The sequence below is a fragment of the Mustela erminea genome, chromosome 2, assembly GCF_009829155.1.
Source record: "Mustela erminea isolate mMusErm1 chromosome 2, mMusErm1.Pri, whole genome shotgun sequence".
NCBI classification, from domain to species: domain Eukaryota; kingdom Metazoa; phylum Chordata; class Mammalia; order Carnivora; family Mustelidae; genus Mustela; species Mustela erminea.
The window spans coordinates 26,397,372-26,419,833 of NC_045615.1; positions in this window are offsets into that span (position 1 = coordinate 26,397,372).

Here is a 22,462-nt window from a genome sequence, read left to right on the forward strand (position 1 = left end):
GTCAGATTCCCAGGGGTTCTGGGGATGGAGGCCTGTATCTGGCTCCCTGCTCAACAGGGGAGACTTCTTCTCCCTCTGCGTTCTCTCTCTCTCCCTCTCTCTCTCTCTCTCTCTCTGTCTGTCTTAAATAAATAAATAAAATCTTTTTTAAAAAAGAAAAATACTTAACTAATTTTCAGTGCTTTGTAACATTCCATTAAGTAACCTTATTATAATTTATTTGTCTACTCTAACGTTGAGGAACTTTGAGTTGTTTCTAGTTTTTTACTATTATGACTAGTACTACTATGAACAGTTATGCCTTTTTGTGCACACATGTATGCACGCCTGTTGAACGACGAGTGGCATTGCTGGGTCATAACGTATTTATATACTCAATGTTCCTAGGTACTTTGTTTTCCAAAGCTGGCCCAGTTTGCACACCCACCAATAATCTGTAAGAGTTCTAGTTGCTCCACATCCTCACCCCACTTTGCTGTTTTGCTGTTAGCCATTCTGACGGGTGAAAGTGGAATCTCATTGTGGTTTAAATTTGCGTTTCTCTGATGAATAATGAGATTAAGCACCTTTTCAGACATGTTATTGGCCATTTGGATGCTCTCTTGTGATGTGCATGCTAAGTCCCTTGCCCATTTTTCTGTAGTTTTTTTTTTCCTTTTTTTTTTCTTTCTTAGTAACTTAAAGGACTTCTTTATTCATTCTGAATGAGTTCTTTGTTAGAAATGTATATTGCATATCTCTTTTTTCAGTCTGTGGCTTGCCTTTTCAGTCTCTTAAAATGGTATCTTCTGATGAACAGAAGTTCTTTATTTTCAGGCAGTCTAATTTATCAATGTTTTCTCCTATGGTTGGTGACTTTCATGTCCTCTTTAAGAAATATTTGCATATCTTAATAGCTTAAAAAATATCCCCTGTGCTATCTCCTCAAAATGTAATTGTTTTACTTTTCATAGTTAGATCTACAATCCAGCTGTGGTTTCTTTCTTTCTTTCTTTCTTTCTTTTTTTGGTGGCGGGGATTTTGTTTTTGTTTTAATCATGTGAGGTAGAGATTAAGATGCGATTTTCTCCATACAGCTCTCCATTGACCAGAGTCACTTTTAAGAATGCTGTCCTTTTTCCCACTGTACTACAGTTTCATCTTTGTTTCTGCTTTCTCTCTTTTTTTTTGTTTCATTGATCTATTTTTCTCTTGGCCAACACTATTCTGTCTTAATTACTGAGCATAATAATACCTTGTGATAGCTGATGTTAAGTTTTTTAAATTTGTTCTTTAAGATTGTCCTGACTATTCTTGGCCCTTTGCATTTCCATATGTAATTTAAATGCTACAATTTAAATGTCAAGATCTACATTAAAAAGGAAAAAAAAAATCCTGCCAGTATATTTTTGAGGCTTACATTGACACTATGGATCAATTTTGTGAAATTGTTATCTTTATAATATTATATGCTTCAAATCACAAACATAGTATTTCCATCCACTTAGGTAGATTTTCTTTAATGTTTCCAAATAATGTTTGTAGTTTCTGTGTAGACATCTTTCAAGTCTTAGAATTATAAAATTATAATTATTATTCTAATAATATAATAATTATAATATAATATAATATATAATTTATTTAATATATTATATACTATATAAAATTATTTAAGTATTATTCTAACAATATAATTATTAGAATACCTTAGAATTATTCCTAACTATTTAGTTTTTTATGTTATTGTAAATGATATCACTGTTTTAGATTTTTTTCTAATTATTTGTTGTGGATATTTAGAAATCAATTGATTTTTATGTATTGGCCTTCCTTGTTCCAGCAGACTTGCTTAATCTATTTATTAATTCTAATAGTTTGTTCATGGCTTCTCTTTGATCTATCAATCTATCTGGTCTATTTTTTCTTGCCTTATTACACTGGCTAAGGCCTCCAATATGATGTTAAATAAAAGTGATAAGGAGAGTGTTCTTGTTTCATTACCAGTCTCAGGGGATTTCAGTGTTGCATGAGTAAATGTAATGTTACTATAGATTTTTTTGTAAATCCCTTTTATCAGATTAAGGGAGTTTTCTTCTATTTTATCATTGATGTCTATTAGATTTTATAAAATTCTTTATCTTTTCCTATATCTACTGAGATGATTATAAGATACTTTTTTATTCCATTAATATGGTGATTCATATTGATTGATAAAATTTGAATTTCGGAGATAAAATCAATTTAGTTGTAATACAGTTTCCTGAATTCAAATTGCTAATATTTTGTTTAGGACTTCTACATGCATGTTCATAAGAGAAATCAGCCTATAATTTTACTTTCTTTTACTATCCTGTCAGATTTTGTTATCAAGCTCATATTAGCTTCATGAACCATTTGGGAAGTATTCACTTTTTTTCAATTCTCTAGAAAATTTTATGCATTATGATATAGGATATTTTCCCCCAATTTTTTTGGAGACTTTAGTCACAAAGCCAACTAGAATAGAAATGAGAAGGTTTTTAACAGAGGCAGTCTTTTAAATAGAAAATGGACTATTCAGATCTTTTAATTTCTTTTGTTGGTTTTGTTCAATTGTATTTTTCTAAGGAATATGTTTATTTAGTCCACGTTTTATAATGTAGTGACATAAAGTTTATAATAGCCCCTTATTAGCTTTATAATGTCTGCAAAATCTGTGGTGATATTCCTTTTTTGATTCCTGATACTGGTAATATATGTCCTCTTTCTTTTTTTTCTTGATCAGTCATAGCTTGTTGATTTTTTCCTATTGCATGCTTAGTTCCTAATTCATTATTTCTGCCCTTTATTATTTCTTTTCTCATACTTTCTTTGTATTAATTTGAATTTCCCCCTAATTTTTAAGATAATGGATCATTAATTTCCAGTCTTTATTCTTTACTATTCAAATATTTTCTTCTAAATTATTCATTTTGAGGTTATATATTTTCTTCTAAGAGTGACATTAGCTGCATCCCACATTTTTTTTTTATGTAATGCTTTCATTACCATTAGATTAAAATACTTTCTAATTCCATTGAGATTTTTCTTTTCGAGCCATGGGTTTTCTTGTAATGCACTGTCTAATATACTAATATTGGGTAATTTTCTGCTTAAGTTTTGTTATTATTTCTTGATTATTTCCATTTCAGTCATAGACAAACTCTGTATGATTTCAGTCCTTTGGAGTTGTTGAAAATGGTTCATGACCAAGCATTAGGGTAATTTTAGTAAAACTTCTATGTGAGCATAAAATGTATTCTACAGTTGTTGGGTGTAGCATTTAGAACGTTTAAGTCAAATTTGTGAATTATGTGTTTCAAGTCTTTCATATTCTTACTGGTTTGTTTTCTGTTTGTTTTGTCAGTTTGTACAATCAGTTTCTGAGAAATGTGTGTTAAACTCTCCTACTCTGATTGTGTCTATTTAATTTTTTGGATATGCCAATTTTTGTGTGTTATATATTTTTAAATTTTATTACTAGGAACACACAAATTTAGAATTGTTATATCTGCCTCGTGGGTTGACCCAATTACCATTATAAAATATCCTTTCTTTATCTTTAGTAACACTTCTTACACTAAATCCTACTTTGTGTGTTATTAGTACTGCTTCACCAGCTATTTTAGGTCTGTGTGGTATTTCTTTTTCCATCTCTACTGGTGTATCTCTTTTAATCCATTTACCTTTAATACAATTGCATATGTATCTTGGTTTAAATCTACCATCTTGCTAATTTTTTTGTTCTTCTTATTCTTTATTCCTTTTTCTTTTCTGTCTAGTTTTGGTTTTATCAAACTTTTAAAATTTTTTATTATTCCTTCACTCCCTGATAAGCTTGTTTAAAATATATATACTTATATATATGTATATATTTTTTTAACTAATAATTTAGTGGTTACCCTAGAGATTACAGCATGCAACCTATTTTATTTATTTATTTTTAAGATTTTATTTATTTATTTGATAGAGAGAGAGAGAGAGAGAGATCACAAGTAGGCAGAGAGGCAGGCAGAGAAAAGTGGGGAAGCAGGCTCCCTGCTGAGCAGAGAGCCCAATTCCGGGCTCCATCCCAGGACCCTGGGATCATGACCTGAGCCGAAGGCAGAAGCTTAACCCAGTGAACCACCCAGGTGCCCCCCTTTCTTTTTTTAAATTTAATTTTTTAGAAGTGATCTCTATACTCTATCTGGGTTTGAATTTACAACCCCAAGATCAAAAGTCACATGCTCTACCAACTGAGATAGCCAAGTGCCCTGATATTTTTATTTCTACTTATATATATATATTTTAAAGATTTACTTATTTACTTGGTGGGGGTGGGCAGGGCAGAGGGAGAGGAAAAACTTTAAGCAGACTCCCTGTTGAGCATGGATCCTGGCATTGGGTTCTATCGCACAGCCCATGAGATCATGACCTGAGCTGAAACCAAGAGTCAGAGCTTAACCAACCAAGCCACCAGGCACCCATATCTATCTATCTATCTATCTATCTATAAAGATTTTATCTTTTTATTGGAGAGAGAGAGTGAGCGAGAGAGAGAGAGGGCATGAGCGGGGGTGGGGGGCAAGGGAGAGTGAAAAACAGACTCCCCACTAAGCGGGGAACCTGACTTGAGGCTCAATCCTGGGCCCCCCAGGATCATGACCTGAGCCAAAGACAGATGTTTATAACCGACTGAGCCATCCAGGTGTCCCATATTTGTGCTTACATTTTAAACCCATAAGACTTTATTGTTGTTGCAAACATTTAATATTCATTTAATTTAAACAAAATATTTACCATTTTCATTGCCCTCCATTCTTTCCTAGTTTATTATGCTTCCATCTGAAATCATTTTCTGTGTCTCCAACACTACTTCCTCCTGTACTTCTTTACACAGTTCTGTTGGCAATACATTCTCTCATTTTCTGTGTGTAAAATGTCCTCTTTTCCGTTAAATTTTTGAAAGATACTTCAGCTGGGCATAGAATTCTTGGATGATGTTATTTATTTTTTGGCATATCAAAGATATTATTGGATTATCTCCTGCTTCTGTTGTGTCTGATAAAATGTTAACTGTTGCTGTCTTCATAGGTCCTTTGGGGATAATGTGTAACTTTTAAGATTTTTCTTGTGTGTGTGTGTTTTTTAAATATTTTATTTATTTGACAGAGATCACAAGTAGGCAGAGAGGCAGGCAGAGAGTGAAGAGGAAGCAGGCTCCCTGGGGAGCACAGAGCCCAATGTGGGGCTCAATCCCAGGACCCTGGCATCATGACCTGAGCTGAAGGCAGAGGCTTTAACCCACTGAGCCACCCAGGCTCCCCTCTTGTGTTTTGTTTTTAGCTGTTTTTACTATGTTGTGCTTAGGTCTGTTTTTCTCTTGAGTTTATTCTTCTTGGGGTTTGTAGAACTTGGATCCATAGTTAGATGTAATTTGTTGGTTTTAGGAAGTTCTCAGCTGTTATCTCCAAATGTTGCTTCTATTCCATGCTCTCTTTCCTCCCCTTCTGGGACTCTGATTATATGCTTGTTCAGGCTTTTTACATTGTGTTCCATCTATTTACAGTCCTCCCTAAGTTTTCGCATTTTTTAATCTCCTTCCTTTATTTTCAATATTTTCTTCTGAACTTTATTTTAGATCACTAATTCTCCCCTTGAGTGTATCTAATTTACTATTAATTTCATTAACTAAGCTCTTAATTTCAATTATTTTATTTCAGTTTAATCATTTCTATTTGGCTACTTTCTTTTAGTTGAGATATAATTGATATGTAGCATTGTAGTTGTTTTAGAAATGTAACATAACAATTCAATTTTATGTATGTACATATTGCAATGATGTGTTAATGTCCTGGTTACTTTTGATGGATTCTAATTCTTCTGTAAAAATTTCCATTTTGTCATCTATTTTTCTTTTTTTTTTTCATTTTTGAGAGAGAGATTTCGAGACAGAGATACTGGGGGGGAGGGGCAGAGGGAGAGGAAGAGAGAGACTCTTAAGCAGGCTCCACACTAGGTGTGGAGCCTGAGGTGGGGCTCAATCTCATGACCCTGAGATCATGACCTGAGCCAAAATCAAGAGTTGGACACTTAACTAAGCTACCCAGGGGCTCCTTTTCATTTATTTTCTTGATTATATTGATCAGTTATTTTAACGTTTCTCTCTGTTTGGGTCGCTTGTGGATCTGTTTCTGTTGCCCATTTTTCACTTTATTTCTGGGCATTTCTGAAGCTGGTCACCAAATTATATTAATTGGGTCAGCTACAAGTTCACATAACAAATTTTAGGTCTCATTCCAACTTGGGCAACCTTTTAAACATCTCTTTTTAACTCTCTCCTATTCTTCAAAACTGCTAACTATTTTCTATACCTCAAGTATTCAATCCCATTCCTGCTTCTCTCGTTGTCAGCTTATGACCTAGATCTCTGAATTTATTACGGTTTGAATTTATTGAGGGCTCCACCTCAAGATTTCTCTATATTCGTATCTGTCTCCTCCTCCTTTGCTCCTAACTCAGGAAGACAGGTCTCTCTTCTATTGTCAAAGAATTTCTGACCTTGATCTCATCTTAACTGACTCCTCCTAAGCTTTTTTTTTTTTCAATTCTTACTCCTCTTTCTTGAATCTCTGAATATCCTCTGATTCCTTATTTTTTGTCAGTAGACATCCTCAAATCTCCCCATCCCCAAACAAAGAAACAAACAATCCTGTTGCTTTCAGTGGCTGCTACTTTAAGAAGTCATGGTAGCAAACTTTTCAAAAAAATAATTTATATTCATTGCCTCAACTTCCTACCACCAATTTGCTCCTTGCAATTTAGTTTCTATCCCCACCACTCTACAGATACTCTTTTCAATAGCCTCTTTTGACCTATATCCTAAGTCCAGTGGCCTTCTTTCAGTGTTCATCTTCTTTGACCTCTTTGTGACATGGTCAATTGCTTCTTGACACTCCCCCTCCCCACCCCCTTGGGCCTCTGTAACATTTTTTCTTGGATCTTCTACTCCTCTAATAGATCCTTCTGTCTCCCTCATGACATCATCATCCTTCTCCCATTCTCACAGTATAGATATTCTTCACATCTGCTCTTAGTCATCGCCTTTCCTTTTCTCCCTACTCTTTCCCCTTTTTGCTGCCACATTCACATTCACTTCTTTTATTACCTTAAGGCAGATGATTTCCCATTTCATTTTCATATTTCCAGTTCCATTTTCACTCACTTGTCTTATAATACCAGCTACCTGCTAACCATCTGTCCACGGATGTCCTACTAACCCCTCAAATTCAGGATGTGAGTGAGATGATTTCTCCCCAAATCTGCTTCTTTTTCTGACTATCCTCTCAGTTAAAGAAGCTTCCAGTAACTCACACCTAAAAATTTGTAATCATGATTGACCCCTTCATTTTCTACCCTCCAACAAATCAGATACTACGTTGTGTCAATCTCTAAAATACTTTTTTAAAAAATACTTAAAAAAAAAGATTTTATTTACTTGTTTTAGAGAGAGAGAAGCATGAGGGCACAAGCAGGGGGAGGAGCAGAGGGAGAGAATCTCAGGCAGACTCCCCACTGAGGCTTGATCCCACGACCCTGAGATCATGACCTGAGCTGAAACCAAGAGTCGGCTGCTTAACCAATCGAGTCACCCAAGCGCTTCACTAAAATACTTTTTGCGTGTGCCCCTTCCTTCCATCTTTATCAGTGTAAGTTATTATTTTTGCAATAACTTAATGTACTTTGGCTCCTGTTTCTATATCTTCTAATCTATCTGGCTTGCTGCCACTAGACTAATGTTGCTTAATATATGTTGAATGAATAAATGAATAACTGAGGCACAATTTTAATTACACTACCTGTTGGTTACCTCCCTATTGTTCATTAAATGTAATTCAGACTTCTTAGTCTGAGTTCCAAGCCTTCTGAATCTGCTTCTAGTCTCTATATGTATTTTTCCAGCTTTATTTATTTATTTATTTATTTACTTTCTTACTTACTTTTGAGAGAGAGAGAAAGTGAGAGGGAGAGGGACAGAGGGAGAGAAAGAGAGAAAAATCTTAAACAGGCGCCACACTCAGCGGGGAGCCCGATGTAGGGCTTGATATCATGACCCTGAGATCATGACCTGAGACAAAATCAAGAGTTGGACACAACCACTCAGCCACCTAGGCACCTCTGTATTTTTCCAGCTTTCAATCTTTTATCTTTGCCTTTTATCTTTTAATCTTTGCCTTTCAGTCAAATATACCGTCAGTTTTCAAGCTGTGTTCTGCAATACAATAGTGCCCTTCAAGAGGTTAATATTTGTTCCTAGACCAAAAAAAAAAAAAAAGTTCTTTGATCATCATATTTAACTAACGTCAAACAGCTTCCCTACACACTCTCTCAAAGCCTTTCCTATTTTAATGTATACTGTGACTTTCCAACCATGGGAAAAGCATGAGGTATTTCTCAATGCTATTTGTCCATGAACCCTATTTAAGGGACTACCACTTCTCTCACTAGATCTAAGGTTCCCAGGAACACATTTTGAAACAGGCTGATACAAATGTTTCTTTATTCCCCAAACATACTCCATTTCTAACATCATTGTCCTAGATTAGAACAGTAGTTCTCACCCAGGTTGATTTTGCCCTCCAGGGGAAATTTTGCAATGTTTTAGAGACATTTTGGTTGTCAGAACTGGGAGGGGTATCTAATGGGTAAAATCCAGAGCTGCTGTTACACATCCTACAATGCTCAGGACAACCTCCCACCGCAAAGAATTACCCTGGCTCAAAACGTCAGTAACGCCAAGGTTGAGAAACCCGGATCTGGACTCTCCTCCCCTCACTTCTTCCTCTTGCCACTCAAAGCAGTATTCCTTTCGTAAAGTCCAGATCAAACATTGTCCCTTCAGGGAATGCTTGTTTTTATCACTTAGATTTTCTCTCTCCTGAGAAACAAATTCTACAGCACTTTGTACATTTCGCTCTTAGAGCATTTGTCGGAGGGCTCCCTGTGTTATACGTATTTCTGTATATTTACAATATCATGTACTAGGCTATAATATTTTAGGGCAGTAGTACTGTGGGGGATATACTGTGATTTTTTTTTTTGAAGATTTTTTTTTTTTTTTTTTTTTTTTTTTTTTTTTGGTCAGAGAGAGAGAGAGCGAGCACAGGCAGACAGAGAGGCAGGCAGAGTCAGAGGGAGAAGCAGGCTCCCTGCAGAGCAAGGAGCCTGATGCGGGACTCGATCCCAGGACGCTGGGATCATGACCTGAGCCGAAGGCAGCTGCTCAACCAACTGAGCCACACAGGCGTCCCGATACTGTGATTTTTTTTTTTCTCTCTCCAAATAGACTGTCGTAACAGGACGTTCTTGCCTGAAGAGCAAAATGAAGCTTTATTTAACTCCCCTTTCGGTTACCTTCTACACTCCATCATTCATCCAGTCCGGTCAGCTTTTCCTGTATGCTTTCCTCACATCTTTTCCTCCCATGTCCATTGCCACTGCCCTGGTTCAAGCATTGTGACTCTGTGCCCCTATTACAACAATAGAGAGAAGAAAGTGGTGTTGAGGATAGAGCTCTGGCCTGCAGTCTGAAAGGCCTCCGTGGGACCCCTGCAACCCTCACCACAACGGCATGGTCCCGCGCAAAGTACTTGCCCTTCCCAGGGACTGTAGTTGTCCTTGCCAATGTGAAGGTGATTATATCCGCCTTGCAAGGTTCTTGTGAGGATCAGAGATAAGTATATTAAATCCTGGGATCACAGCGCGGGCTCAGTGTATATGAGCTCTAATAGTCAGTAGCTTCTGGGGGCTCTCCTACCCCAGCCTCTGCTTCAAAACCCTTTTTTAAATTCGGTTGCTGGTATTCAGAGCTCTGGATATTCCATTACCAGTCTACTCAAGGACATTTACCCCTCATTGTCCTTCCCAAGTTCTCAGCTTCTAAAACTGGTTTATTCCCTGTTCTTCGAACACACCTGAGCATTCTCATCCCCATCCTGGTTCCTGTGGTTCTCCATCTTGGAAACCTCTCTCTCTCTCTGTCCACAGATCCTACCCATCCTTCCATTTCAGCTTTACCTTTTCATTCTATACTGTCATCTTCATCCTCTCTGCCTACAAGGATCCTTTTCTTTCCTGAATATTTGTGGAGTCCTTATAGTCTTCCATTAATGAGTCAATTAATTTCTGTTGCCTGACACTATTTCTCCAGTGGGGAACTATTAAAATATACCTTCTATGATTATCCAGCTTTTTGTTTGTTTTCTTGCTTTCTTATTTTAGAAGGTATACTGCTTGAGGACAATGACCGTACCTTCCCCAATTGCCTTCCACATACCAGAGGCTCCACAAATATTCAGTCCAAAATATTTGGTCTTCTCTAAATTTGGAGAATGTTTTTTAAAATACTTCTTCTCTTTCAACTTCATGCCCACCTTTAGAGGCTTCCTCAGTCACGGGCAGAAATGGGGGGTGATATCAGGGCCCTGGATTTAGCCTGGATTCAACAGGGGAGCCAGGAAAGAGAGGTGCCACATGCCCAGGCTCTGGGAGAATTCTTATAAACAAGAACAAAGGCAATCTGACACTAACATTTTAATTAATTTTAATGACTTATCCAAAATAATCCTCCTGCTTTGGAAGGATTAAATTCCACTTGACAAAACTACCAATCCATGTGGAAAGGTGTCTCATTTGCTGCTCTTGTAAGTTACAGCAGGGCCCTTTGAGACAGGAGGGGTCGTCTACCAAAGTGCACGGCTGGTGGGAGCCACTGTCCCCAGGCAGGTACATAGCCCTAAATCTCTATTCATGCTTCTTTGTTCCCCTAACATACTCCATTTCTACCATCATTCTCGTACAGCAGAACAGTAGCGCTCACCAAGGTTGGTTCTATCTCTTCTCTTTAATCTCACACGTTAGGCGTTAGCATCTTAAAACCAACAACAACAATTTGGAAATAATTAAAAACCTACAGACGAGCATCTGGGTGGCTCAATCAGTTAAGCATCTGCCTTCGGCTCACGTCCTGATCCTGGGATCAAGCCCCGCATAGGGTTCCCTGCTCAACAAGGAACCCATTTCTCTTCTGCCTGCTGCTCCCCCTGCTTGCTCTCTCTCTCTCTCTCTCTATCAAATAAATAAATAAATAAAAATCTTTAAGCCCAATAGAGAAGTTCTAAGAATAAGAATAGTATGTAGTATTTCCTACACACCCTTTGATCAGATTTAACTTTTTTACTCATTTTATTATTTGTGCTGCTTGCTCCTTTCTTTTTTCTCTCTCTTGTTCTCTATTTTTTTTTTCCTGAACCATCTGAGACTAAGTGACATATATCAAGTCCCCTTACTCCTAAATACCTCAACTTACATTTCCTAAGAATAATGCTGTTTTCTTGTGCAACTAGAGTTGAGTTACTCTCTTCAGTAAATTAAACATTGAGGGATGCCTGGGTTGCTCAGTTCGTTAAGCATCTGCCTTCAGCTCAGGTCATGATCCCAGGGTCCTGGGATCGAGTCCCACCTTGGGATCCCTGCTTGGCAGGGAGCCTGCTTTTCTCTCTATCTGCTCTGCCTGCTTTCCCAGCTTGTGCTTTCTCTCTCTTTCTCTCTGAAAAATAAATAAATAAGATCTTTTTAAAAATTAAACTTTAATACTGTTCTTTTACCTAAACTACAATCTGTTTTCTAATTTTTTAATGTTTATAGCATCCCCCTTACCCCAATATAGAATGCTGTTTAGGGTCAGGGATTTCATTTAGTTGTCGTGTTCCTATAGTCTCCTTATTCTGAAATACTTCCACAGTTTTTCTTTATCTTTTATAATACCATTTATAAAGAATAAATTTGACTTTTAAAAATAACATTTATTTATTGAAAACCCTAAAGATTACAAACACACACTAAACAACTTAGACTAATAAATGAATTCAGTAAAGTTGAAGGATACAAAATGAACACACAAAAATCAGTTGTGTTTCCATGCATTAAGAATAAATGATACAAAAGGGGAATTAAGAAGACAATCCCATTTACAACAGCTTTGAAAGGATAAAATACTTAGGATTAAACTTAACCAAGGTTTCACCAAGGAGGTGAAAGACTGATTCTGAAAACTATAAAACATTGTTTAGAGAAATTAAAAAAGACATAGATGAACGGGAAAATAGCCAATGATTAAATGATTAATGAGCCAATGATTGGAAGAATTAATATTGTTAAAATGTCCATACTACCCAAAGCAATCTATGGATTCAATGAAATCCCTATCAAAATATCAATGGCATTTTTTGCAAAAATGAACAAAAAATCTTAAAATTATCCCTATGGAATCTCAAAGGACCCCAGATATCCAAAACAATCTTGAGAAAGGAAAACAAAGCTGGAGGCCTCACACTTCCTAATTTCAAAATATATTACAAAGCTATAGCAATCCAAACAGTGTGGTATGGCATAGACAGACATACCAACCAACAAAACTGAATAGAGAGCCCAGGAATATACTCAGGTGTGTAGTCAGATGATTGCCAACAAAGGTACTAAGGTTACACAACAGGGAGGAGATAATCTCTTTTAAAAATGGTGTTGGGAAAGCTGGATAGTCCCATGCAAAAGAAAAAATTTGGACCCCTACCTAATACCATATTACAAAATAGACTAAAAAATAGCCAAATACCTAAATGTAATACCCCAAACTATAAAACTCTTAGAAGAAAACAGGAGAGAGTCACCTGCGTGGCTCTGTTGGTTAAAGTCCTTCTTGATTTTGGCTCAGGTCATGATCTCAGGGTGTGAGATGAAGCCCCATGTTGGGCTCTGCGCTGGGAGTGGATCCTGCTTCAGATTGGCTCTCTACCTTTCCTGCGTCCCTCCCCCCACCTGTGGCCACCCTCACTCTCTCTTGTTCTTTCTCGAAAGAAAGAAAGAAAGAAAGAAAGAAAGAAAGGAAGAAAGAAAAGAAAGAAAATGAAAACCCAGGGGAAAATCTTGATGGCTTTCACTTTGGCAATGGTATCTTGGATATGACACCAAAAGTAAAAGCAAAATAGGCAAAAAACAAACAAATGAGATTACATCAAATTTAAAGCTTCTGTGCAGCAAAGGAAACCACTAACAGAGTGAAAAGGCAACCTGTGGAAAAGGAGAAAATATTTGCAAGCCATATACTTGGTAAGGGGTTAATATCCAGAATGTATAAAGAACTCATACAACTCAACAACAACAATAATAAACAATCTAGTTTAAAAAAAACAAAGCACTTGAATAGACACTTGCCAAGAAAGATACACAAATGCCCAACAAGCTTATAAAAAGACGTTCAAAAGCACTAATCATTAGGGAGATACAAATCAAAATCACTTCATGTCACCAGAATGGCCTCTATTAAAAAAATAGAAAATAACAAATTTTGGCAAAAATGTGGAGAAGAGGGTGCCAGGGTGGCTCAGTGGGTTAAGTCTCTGCCTTCGGCTCAGGTCATGATCCCAGGGTCCTGGGATCGAGCCCTGAATCGGGCTCTCTGCTCAGCAGGAAGCTTGCTTCTCCCTCTCTCTCTGTCTGCCTCTCTGCCTACTTGTGATCTCTGTCTGTCAAATAAATAAAATTTTAAAAAATGTGGAGAAGAGATTTCTCATGTACAGTTGGTGGGAATGTAAAATGGTGTAGCCACTGTGGAGCCAGTATGGAGTTTCCTCAATGTATTAAAAATAGAATTAAATATGATCCAGCATTCCCACTTCTGGGTATGTAGAAGAATAGAAGGCAAGATCTTTTTTTTTTTTTTTTAAGATTTTATTTATTTATTTGACACAGAGAAAGAGAGAGAGGAGAGCAAGAGAGCACAAGCAGGCAGAGTGGCAGACAGAGAGAGAGGGAGAAGCAGACTCCCCAATGAACAGAGTCTGACATGGGACTCGATCTCAGGACTATGAAATCATGGACTGAGCTGAAAGCAGACATTTAACCAACTGAACCACCCAGGTGCCCCACAATAGAAAGCAAGATCTTGAAGAAATATTTGCACACCCATGTTCATAGTAGCATTACTCACAATAACCAAGAGGTTGAAACAACCTAGATGTCCATCAACAGATGAACGGATAAAGAAAATATGGTGTTTACATATGTGTACAATGGAATATTACTCAGCCTTAAAAGGAAGGAAATTCTGACACATGCTACAAATGGATGAAATTTGAGGACATTATGCTAGCTGAAATAAGCTAGTCATAAAAAGACAAATACTGCCTTATTCTACTTATATGTATAAAGAATGCAAAGTTGTCAAACTTGTAGAAATAGCCAGTAGAAGGGCACCTGGGTGGCTCAGTGGGTTAAACCTCTGTCTTCGGCTCAGGTCATGGTCTCAGAGTCCTGGGATAGAGCCCCGCATAGGGCTCTCTGCTCAGCAGGGAACCTGCTTCCTCCTCTCTCTCTGCCTGCCTCTCTGCCTACTTGTGATCTCTCTCTCTGTCAAATAAATAAATAAAATCTTAAAAAAAAAACAGACTGTAGATGAGTTATATATATATATATTTGACATATATATGTAACATATATATATGTATGTGTGTGTATATATATATATATATATATAGCCAGTAGAATAGTGGTTGCCAAAGACTTTGAGGGAGGTGGGAAAAGGGGAGTTGTTCAATGGATATAGAATTTCAGGGACACCTGGGTGGCTCAGTCAGTTAAGTGTTTGCCTTCAGCTCAGGTCCTGATCCTGGGGTCCTGGGATCAAGTCCTGCATTCAGCTCCTTACTTAGTGGAGAACCTGCTTCTCCCTCTACCTGCCATGCACTCTCTCTCTTTCTGACAAATAAATAAAATCTTTAAAAAAAAAAATAATTAGTTTTGCAAGATGAAAAATATCTAGAGGTCTGTTGCACAATAAAGTATATAGTTGATACTATTGTATGTATATTTTGTTACTGTAAATATGGTTAAGATGGTAGATCTTATGTGTTTTTTTACACATAGTTTTACACAGTAAAATTTAACAGAGAGAAATAAATTGTTTGCCATTTGGGATTTGTGGAGTGGTTTCTCATGGTTAGATTTCAGTTATGCAAGAGTATCACTAAAATCACTACGTGTTCTTTTCAGGATATCCTATCTGGAGGCACATAATATCCACCCATTCCTCATTGCTGATGTTAATTTTGATCTAGAGATGGTCTTATTTCTCCACTAGGTAGTTACTCTGCTTTTTCCTGAGCAGTCTCCGGGGAGACACTTTGGGACTATGAAAATATCGTGCTCCTTTAGGGGAAATCAAAATTCCCCCTAAAATTAGAATCCATTTATCTATATAAATCTTTACTATGACAGCTTCAAAATGATTTTTCAACGTGAGAATTTTCAAACCTTCTCAACAATGATTTCTTTGGCCTCTGATTTATTAGCAGGCACTGGATAATCTGCTGTAAGCAAAAGATTTTCCTTCTCCTCTACTTACTTGTTTATTTGCATTTGTTTGTTCTATCATTTACATATTTATAATTGGCGTGGACTCATGAATTTCTATTTTTTAGTGTTTTTTTAATACATTTCTGTACTCCATTGTTTTAGTTCTCATATTGTTGTTGGAGCCTTTTCCAGCTGCTCCCATGTCCTTGTGCCCCATTTTTTCTGAGCACTTGCTTTCTGGCAATGCTAAATGTTTGGCATTTTAAAAAAATACTAGGTAAAATCAAGAGAGAGGGAAGAGCGAAGGAAAGAAGAGTAATAAAGTGTAACAGCAGGATAAAAAAGGAAGGGAAAAAGAGAAATGAGTAGGGCATTGTGGGGAGATTGTTGGCACAGGTTCAGATCCCTTAGTCCCTCTGGGAGAGGTGACCCATTCTCCCACCGTTCCAGACAGCAGAGCTGTGCCTCGGAGACACCACAGTGTACTCTGTATGCTGGGCTTTCAGAGGTGACGGGCTTTTGGAGGTGACAGGCTTTGGGCACTCTTTATGACTCTGTCCACTACAAACAATGGAAACCCAACCCAAAATGAGAAAGGGAGAGAGAGAGAGAGAGATTGACCATTTATTGGTTCATATATCTGAAAACTATGGGGTCAGTTTCAAACAAAACTGGGTCTAGATGCTTGAATGGATCACAGAAATCCATTAGATCTCTTCCCACCCTCCACTCTCAGTTCTGCTTTGCTTTATTCTGTGTTGTCTTTATTCTTGGTTAGTCTCTTCTCCCAAGTTGGCAGAAGTGCCTCCCGGCCATGCTAGAATAATCCTATCAGCTGAGCAACTCCAGCACAGATAGAGCCCCTGTTTCCTAATTGGTGGGACAAAAATCTCAGGCATGTTCCTGACTGGCCAGTGCCTGAACCAATCAAGGTGCCTGGGGTGGGGGGCAGGCCTTCACTGGCCAGTCCTAGGTGTGTGCTCCCTTGCTGGGCTGGAAGTAAGGGTAACCTCTCCCGGGACCACATGGGTTAAGAAAGTAGGGAGGAGCAGCTCCCCAAAGAGAGATTGGAAGCACACTTACCAAAGGGAGGGAGGGTTCTTGGGAAAGCTAACACAAAACTTCACAGCAGATGACACTTGGGGCACGTGAGGGTACCAGAATTTTGACTTTACGATGCACCAAAACCCCACAGCCCAGCCTCTTTCTCATGACCCATATTTTTCTCCTTTTCACAAGGCTCCTGACAAGAAAGAAGATCTTGAACCCTCTTCCCTCAAGGGGAAGCTCTGTCCACCTGCACTTGCCTCTGACCTGGTGCCCACCCACAGGAAGGAGAGGAAGTGGACAAGCTCCGAGGGCCCCATGAGCAGTCCTCTCTCCACCTGGACAGGTCGTTTTCATCACTCCTCTCACAGCCCTGGCGGGCCCCACAGGGACGTGTCAGTCACGGTGCTGTTACGTCATGTCAGATGGCAATCGAATGCGCCGCGAACATAAGCTGACAGGAAAGCTCCAGCAATCTGCTTATCTGGATGCCACCCTTGCTGAGTAAAGGGTCATTATCAGAATTATTCACACGGAATTATAGCAGCTGGAAGTCTGCAGATGATTCATTACATCACCCTCATTTTAGTCACATAGCACAGAGCGAACCTCAAAGGAGCCTGCCCTCACCCCTGCCCCCTTTCTCCTCACCTCTCCCCTTTTCTTGGCACGTTAGTGCCTTCCCCCACCCACTGAGCCAAAGTGAGAAGCTCCATCAGGTCAGCCCCAGGCATGGTCCTTGCTGTGACCTGGGATGCCTGTACTGAGTTCGCTGCTCCAATACGAGCAGGGCTACACATCTCCGGAGGAGAAGGGCTCGGTGCTGCCTTGCAGTTAAACCCATTCCTAGAATGGTCCCACCACTGCCTTTGGTATCAAAATGTCAAAACAAGCTTTTTAATTGACCTATTAAATTTCAGCTCTGGTTCCCACCACTGCTGCTGGCTTAATACTCATCTTGCCAAAGAAAAGATACAAGTATTTGGAGAAGGAGGCACCTTCGAGAACCCGTAGACCCACCAGAATGTTCCCCAGCTTGCTTGCATGTGCCAACGTTGATCTCCACCCTCACCACACCCACCCCTCCTGCACCTTCTCATCCAACAAGCCTGCACCTGTGATCCAGACACACTAGCGCTCACCCAACACATACGTATCCACATGCAAAACCCAACTGAACCCATGGTGGAAGCTGTGGGAAAGAGGCGGGAATGGAGAATGCGGTTAGCAACGTAGGTTCAAAGGCGTGGGCTTCTTCATTACTACCAACCAGTAATAACATATAAGGATAATGTGCTCTGAACTTGACGCATGGCCAGAGGAAGATCAAGGCTTATGTGGAAGGGAGCAATACTCCTCAACCTATATACCGATTTACTTCCCAAATGTGCTTCCAATGCCTGGCAGCAAACTCCTGCCTTACTCCCATCTCCGGGTGCTGCTGCTCTTTGGAACTTGATGATTGAATGGGATGCATGAAATCAGGGTGTCGGTCTTTTTGAGGTGTTGAGTGGAACAGATGTTTCCTTGGTTCACATAAGCCCAGAGGCCAAAGAAGCAGAGTGTAGGGCTGGAACGATTCTGGAACGTGTCCAGCCAAACTTCAAATTCCCCAGACTGCTGGAAGGACCTATGCAAAGATACAGTCATCTGGAGAGTCCCCAGGGATGAACCCTGGGTATTTGTTTCCTCGGGCTGCAGTACGAAGTACCACAGGCTGGGTGGATTCCACAGCAGTTCACGGCCTCCCAGTTCTGGGGGCTGGAAGTCCAAGATCAAGGTGTCAGCAGGGTTGGTTCCTTCTCAGGGCTGGGGGCTGGAAGTCCAAGATCAAGGTGTCAGCAGGGTTGGTTCCTTCTCAGGGCTGGGGGCTGGAAGTCCAAGATCAAGGTGTCAGCAGGGTTGGTTCCTTCTCAGGGCTGGGAGGGAGACTCTGCCCCAGGCCTCTCTTCTCAGCTTGGTATTTTCCCTCTGTGTAACTAACTCTGTGTCCAAATTTCCCCTTGGTCCAAGGCCATTGGTCATATAAGACGAAGGCCCAACCTATTGGCCTTATTTTAACTTGATTACCTCTGTATAGACCCCATTTCCAAACAAGACCACATTCTGGGGGTGAGGAAGCCTGTATATCCATCCATCCATACATACATGTATAGGAGGACAGAATTCATTCCATAACACTGTGGTTCTCTTGACTTCTCGTTCTGTTATGACTTGGCATTACCACCTCATGATTTTTCTGTCAAACCTTTTCAGTGACTAAGTACTTTGGATAGACTCACATCTCTGCTTACAGGGAGTTCCTAAAATCAGAGAAATCATGAGATCGGAAGCCTGGGCTTTTCTTCCCCCCAGGATCTCAGGAGCATTGGCTGCTGAAGTCTGGGCAGGGTTGTGAATGGCCCCCTGGTCATGGTCTTCCCCTCCTGGTTCCCCTCCTCTCAACTCTGAGCTGCCCTGGGGCTGGGTCTCTGTATTCCAGTCAGGATCTGGAGAATAGCAAGTGGCAATGAAGACATCTGTAATGGGGTATTTAGTCGTTATTGTAGTTGAGAGGAGCAAATTATTTGTAGGAGTCTGTTCCTCTTCACCCCAGTTACCTGAAGTCCAGGTGCTTCGGGCCTCTTGAAACAAGTGAATTGACTTTCCTGGCCTTTGGTCTTTGCCATTGGGGATGCTTTGGTGACTGGGAAAGTGTCCGGGAAAGTGATTGATACAAGAGTCACCCTCATTTTAACCTTTTCTAGTCCAAACAAGGAAAAGCAAACCAATTTATGCCTGAGAAAACTGCTACCTGCTGAACTGCACCCCATTCCTTCCTCCACACCTTGGCCTCCTGCCCCCTCCCCCAACTTGTTACTCCTGATCCGTGAGGTGAATGGCTCCTTCTGAGTTGGGTTCCTGTTTCATCTTCTTCCTGTTAATTAACGTGAAGTACCCGTTTCTGAGAAGTGCCCAGCTATTTATTTCAGAACAGGCAAGTCTGAACACAGCTCTACCAAACACAGTAGGAGAAGGAAGAGGTAAAGTTACTTGCCTGTCTAGAGGAGAGCCATGGACACTGGGGAGCTGGTGACAGGGAGAAGGGTGTTCATTTTTAGGACATGAAGTTCAGGGTCTTTGAGATCCAGTCTGGAAGGTCAGCCCTACCGGTATGGAGAGGAGGGGCTTGCTGTAGGTTGAGGGTGGGGGTTGCTTCAGGTGAGGTCTAGTGCCCATAGCTACTTTTCACAACATTATCACCAACCTGCTCCCCCATCCAATTCCATTATTAGAGATTTTATTCTTTGGCTCATGTAGGTTTTGTGGAGCTCCTATTGTTTATTTTTTATTGATTTATTTGACAGAGAGAGCATGACAGAGCTCATACTCAGAGAGTATTTTAAAATACTCAGAGAGTATTTTACCTTAGCGAGCAACACTTTTCAAAATTGGGACCCAAAGTTGTCATGTTTTTGTCAGGATGGGCTATTGTGGAACTAGGGAGAGAAGTGGTCAGGGAAATGACCCCTCCGCCTCAACCCCAGCTAAGGGAAAGTAAGGGACCCTGGAGAAGAATTTTGCTCGAGCATTTTGCTCACGGAGAGCCTTGTTCTGTGGTTACGAATCAGAAAATGTCAAGTTGGGGTCACTTTAGTCATTGCCGTCTACCAAAGAGGACAAAGGCTAGTTTGTGTCAGGGAGCCCAAGGCAGGATGGTTGGACGTGGGGAAGGTTAAATTTGTAATGCATTAGTCTTGTAAAAAATGGTCTTTGGTCAGTGAAGGAGGTTTTACTTGAGAAGGGGAACCCGACAGAGAGTTTTTATTTACTGCACAACATTCATAGAAAAAAAACACCAGGATTTCTCAGGTATTTTGTCCTTTCTAGAACTGTCACAACAAGAGGGTAAAACATCACAACTGAAATGAATATTTTTCTCAAGCTCTGCAAGGTCTCAAAGAGAAACTTCTTCCCTCCGTGTTGCGTGGTTAGAATGTTGTTAGAGAACTTGGGCCTGGGTACTTTAAATTGGGGGAAAAATTTGAAAAGAGGCCTGCCTGTGCTGTGGAAGTTGGGGTATTCCCAGGCTTTCCCAGGTATAGAGACTGGTTGCCTGCAGCCTGCAAATCAAAAGGTCAGGCTCCTTTGTGCAAGGAATCTGCATCTGAGGCAAAGATTTATAGCGAATGGCCACCAGATGGTGTCTTAGCCCTCCTCAAGTCAATATTCGGGCTTCCTTTGTTCTCCTGAGGAGAGCAGACATTTCAGGGGAAGAATGGTCAACACCAGGGAAGATGGTGGGACCAGAGAGGCCACAGATATGATTTTGTTTGTTTAGCCCGCAAGACTCCAAGCTCATAAATGTGGGGAGCTACAGTCACTGACCTAGAACTAATATAAATTGATGTTTCTTCACACAGTGGGATGCCGCGATTAAAGTCCTATCAGTTCCCAACATGCATTTGGATCTGACTCAGTGTTAATTGCTCCCACCAAGCATGTTGATGCTGGATTCATAGCTGATTTCTAGCTCTTGGGGTGTCTGGGTGACCTTGCTGTAGAGGGAGATGAACTCTGTTCTTACGAAACCATCTTTCCAAACCATGCTGACATTCTAAATAAATCACATCAGGCTAATTTCTTAAAAAGATGATCTTTTTGAGACTGAAATAATTTTCTTTTTCTTCAAATTTTCCACTTGGGAGAGAAAACAAGAATCCAAATTGGAAAACTCGGTTCTAAATGAGCACAGTGACCTTTATCATTTTCTTCTCTTTAGCAGACTTCTGCACGGCTTTTCTCAAGGATTTCCCTGTAAGCCGGGATAACTGGTCAGACTGCTCTGAGTTACGAGATTTCGCAGAACCTGAAGAGTGGGTGTGAGCTGATAGTGCAGTACGGGTAAAGGTCGGTAGCTCTCATGAAATGGCTCTGTTGGCCTCCTCCAGTGATGGCTTCTGTCCTTGGAGATGTTCTGACATCTGACTGTCACCGCCAGTTAGAGCACATACACACTTGAACCTTAGCCGGGGCATGAAGAAGGAAGAACCCTTGTCTCCATCTTTACCCTTCTGTTTCCCAAGTCCCTGGGCATCAATGCCTCCTGTCTGTTCTCCACTGTCTGTCTCAGACCATGGAGACAGGCAGGTCATGGCTGAGCCAGCCTGGGGGTCATCTACTCTACCAGCAAGGAAGAGTCAACATACTGATGACAACTCCTGCAGCTTCTCAGTTTCCGAGGTTGTCAGAGAAGGACATGGTCAGACCATCCTTACTTCGGTGACTCATTCCCCCTGAAAAGGCCATCTGTGGACTTGAAATCCCTTCCCAAGGCAGCAAGCCCCTGCTGTGCTTTTGTTGCAGACTGTCTCCATCTTCGCAAACCAAGCTGGGTTTCTTCTATTTTCATATGCACAAATGCGGGCTACTGGTCAGAGGCCTCACAGGGATTTCCGAGGCTAGGGTTTGGGTGTGCTATGGACAGTAACTCTCTCCTTCGAGGATTAAGAACATTCACGTTCTTATGGCACGCATCTACTCCTTTCCCACTATTTATTTAAATGTTGATTCTACATGCTATTTGCAGAAAACATAAAGGTGCTGCAAAGGAGCTAACAGGAAGTGCTTGTTTGACAACCTAGATCTCCCCCTTACCTGTCAACTAAGAGGGGCAGCCACGCAGCTGATGGAAATATGCCACAGGAGTTGGACCAGATGGTTAAACTCTTGCTTTTGCCACATGGAGGCTGTGTGGCTTTCCACCCATGGCTACTGGAAATAAGTTTCCTCTCCATTCCCAGGCAACTGTTAAGAGGGTTGAGGGGGTAGGTAGGTCTTGGCAGTCAGACTGCACGGTTGGCTCTTCGCCACCTGGTGGTCGATGGAAGTAAAGCAGCTTCCTGAGGAGAACACAGTTTGAGAGCAAAAGGGACTTTTTAAAATGATTTAATTTTGCGCTCTTATTTTCAGGGGAGGAAATTCAGGCTTGGAGAACATGACAGGCTTGTCTGAGTTCTCACAGTGGTAGAATGTGGTGGTTAAG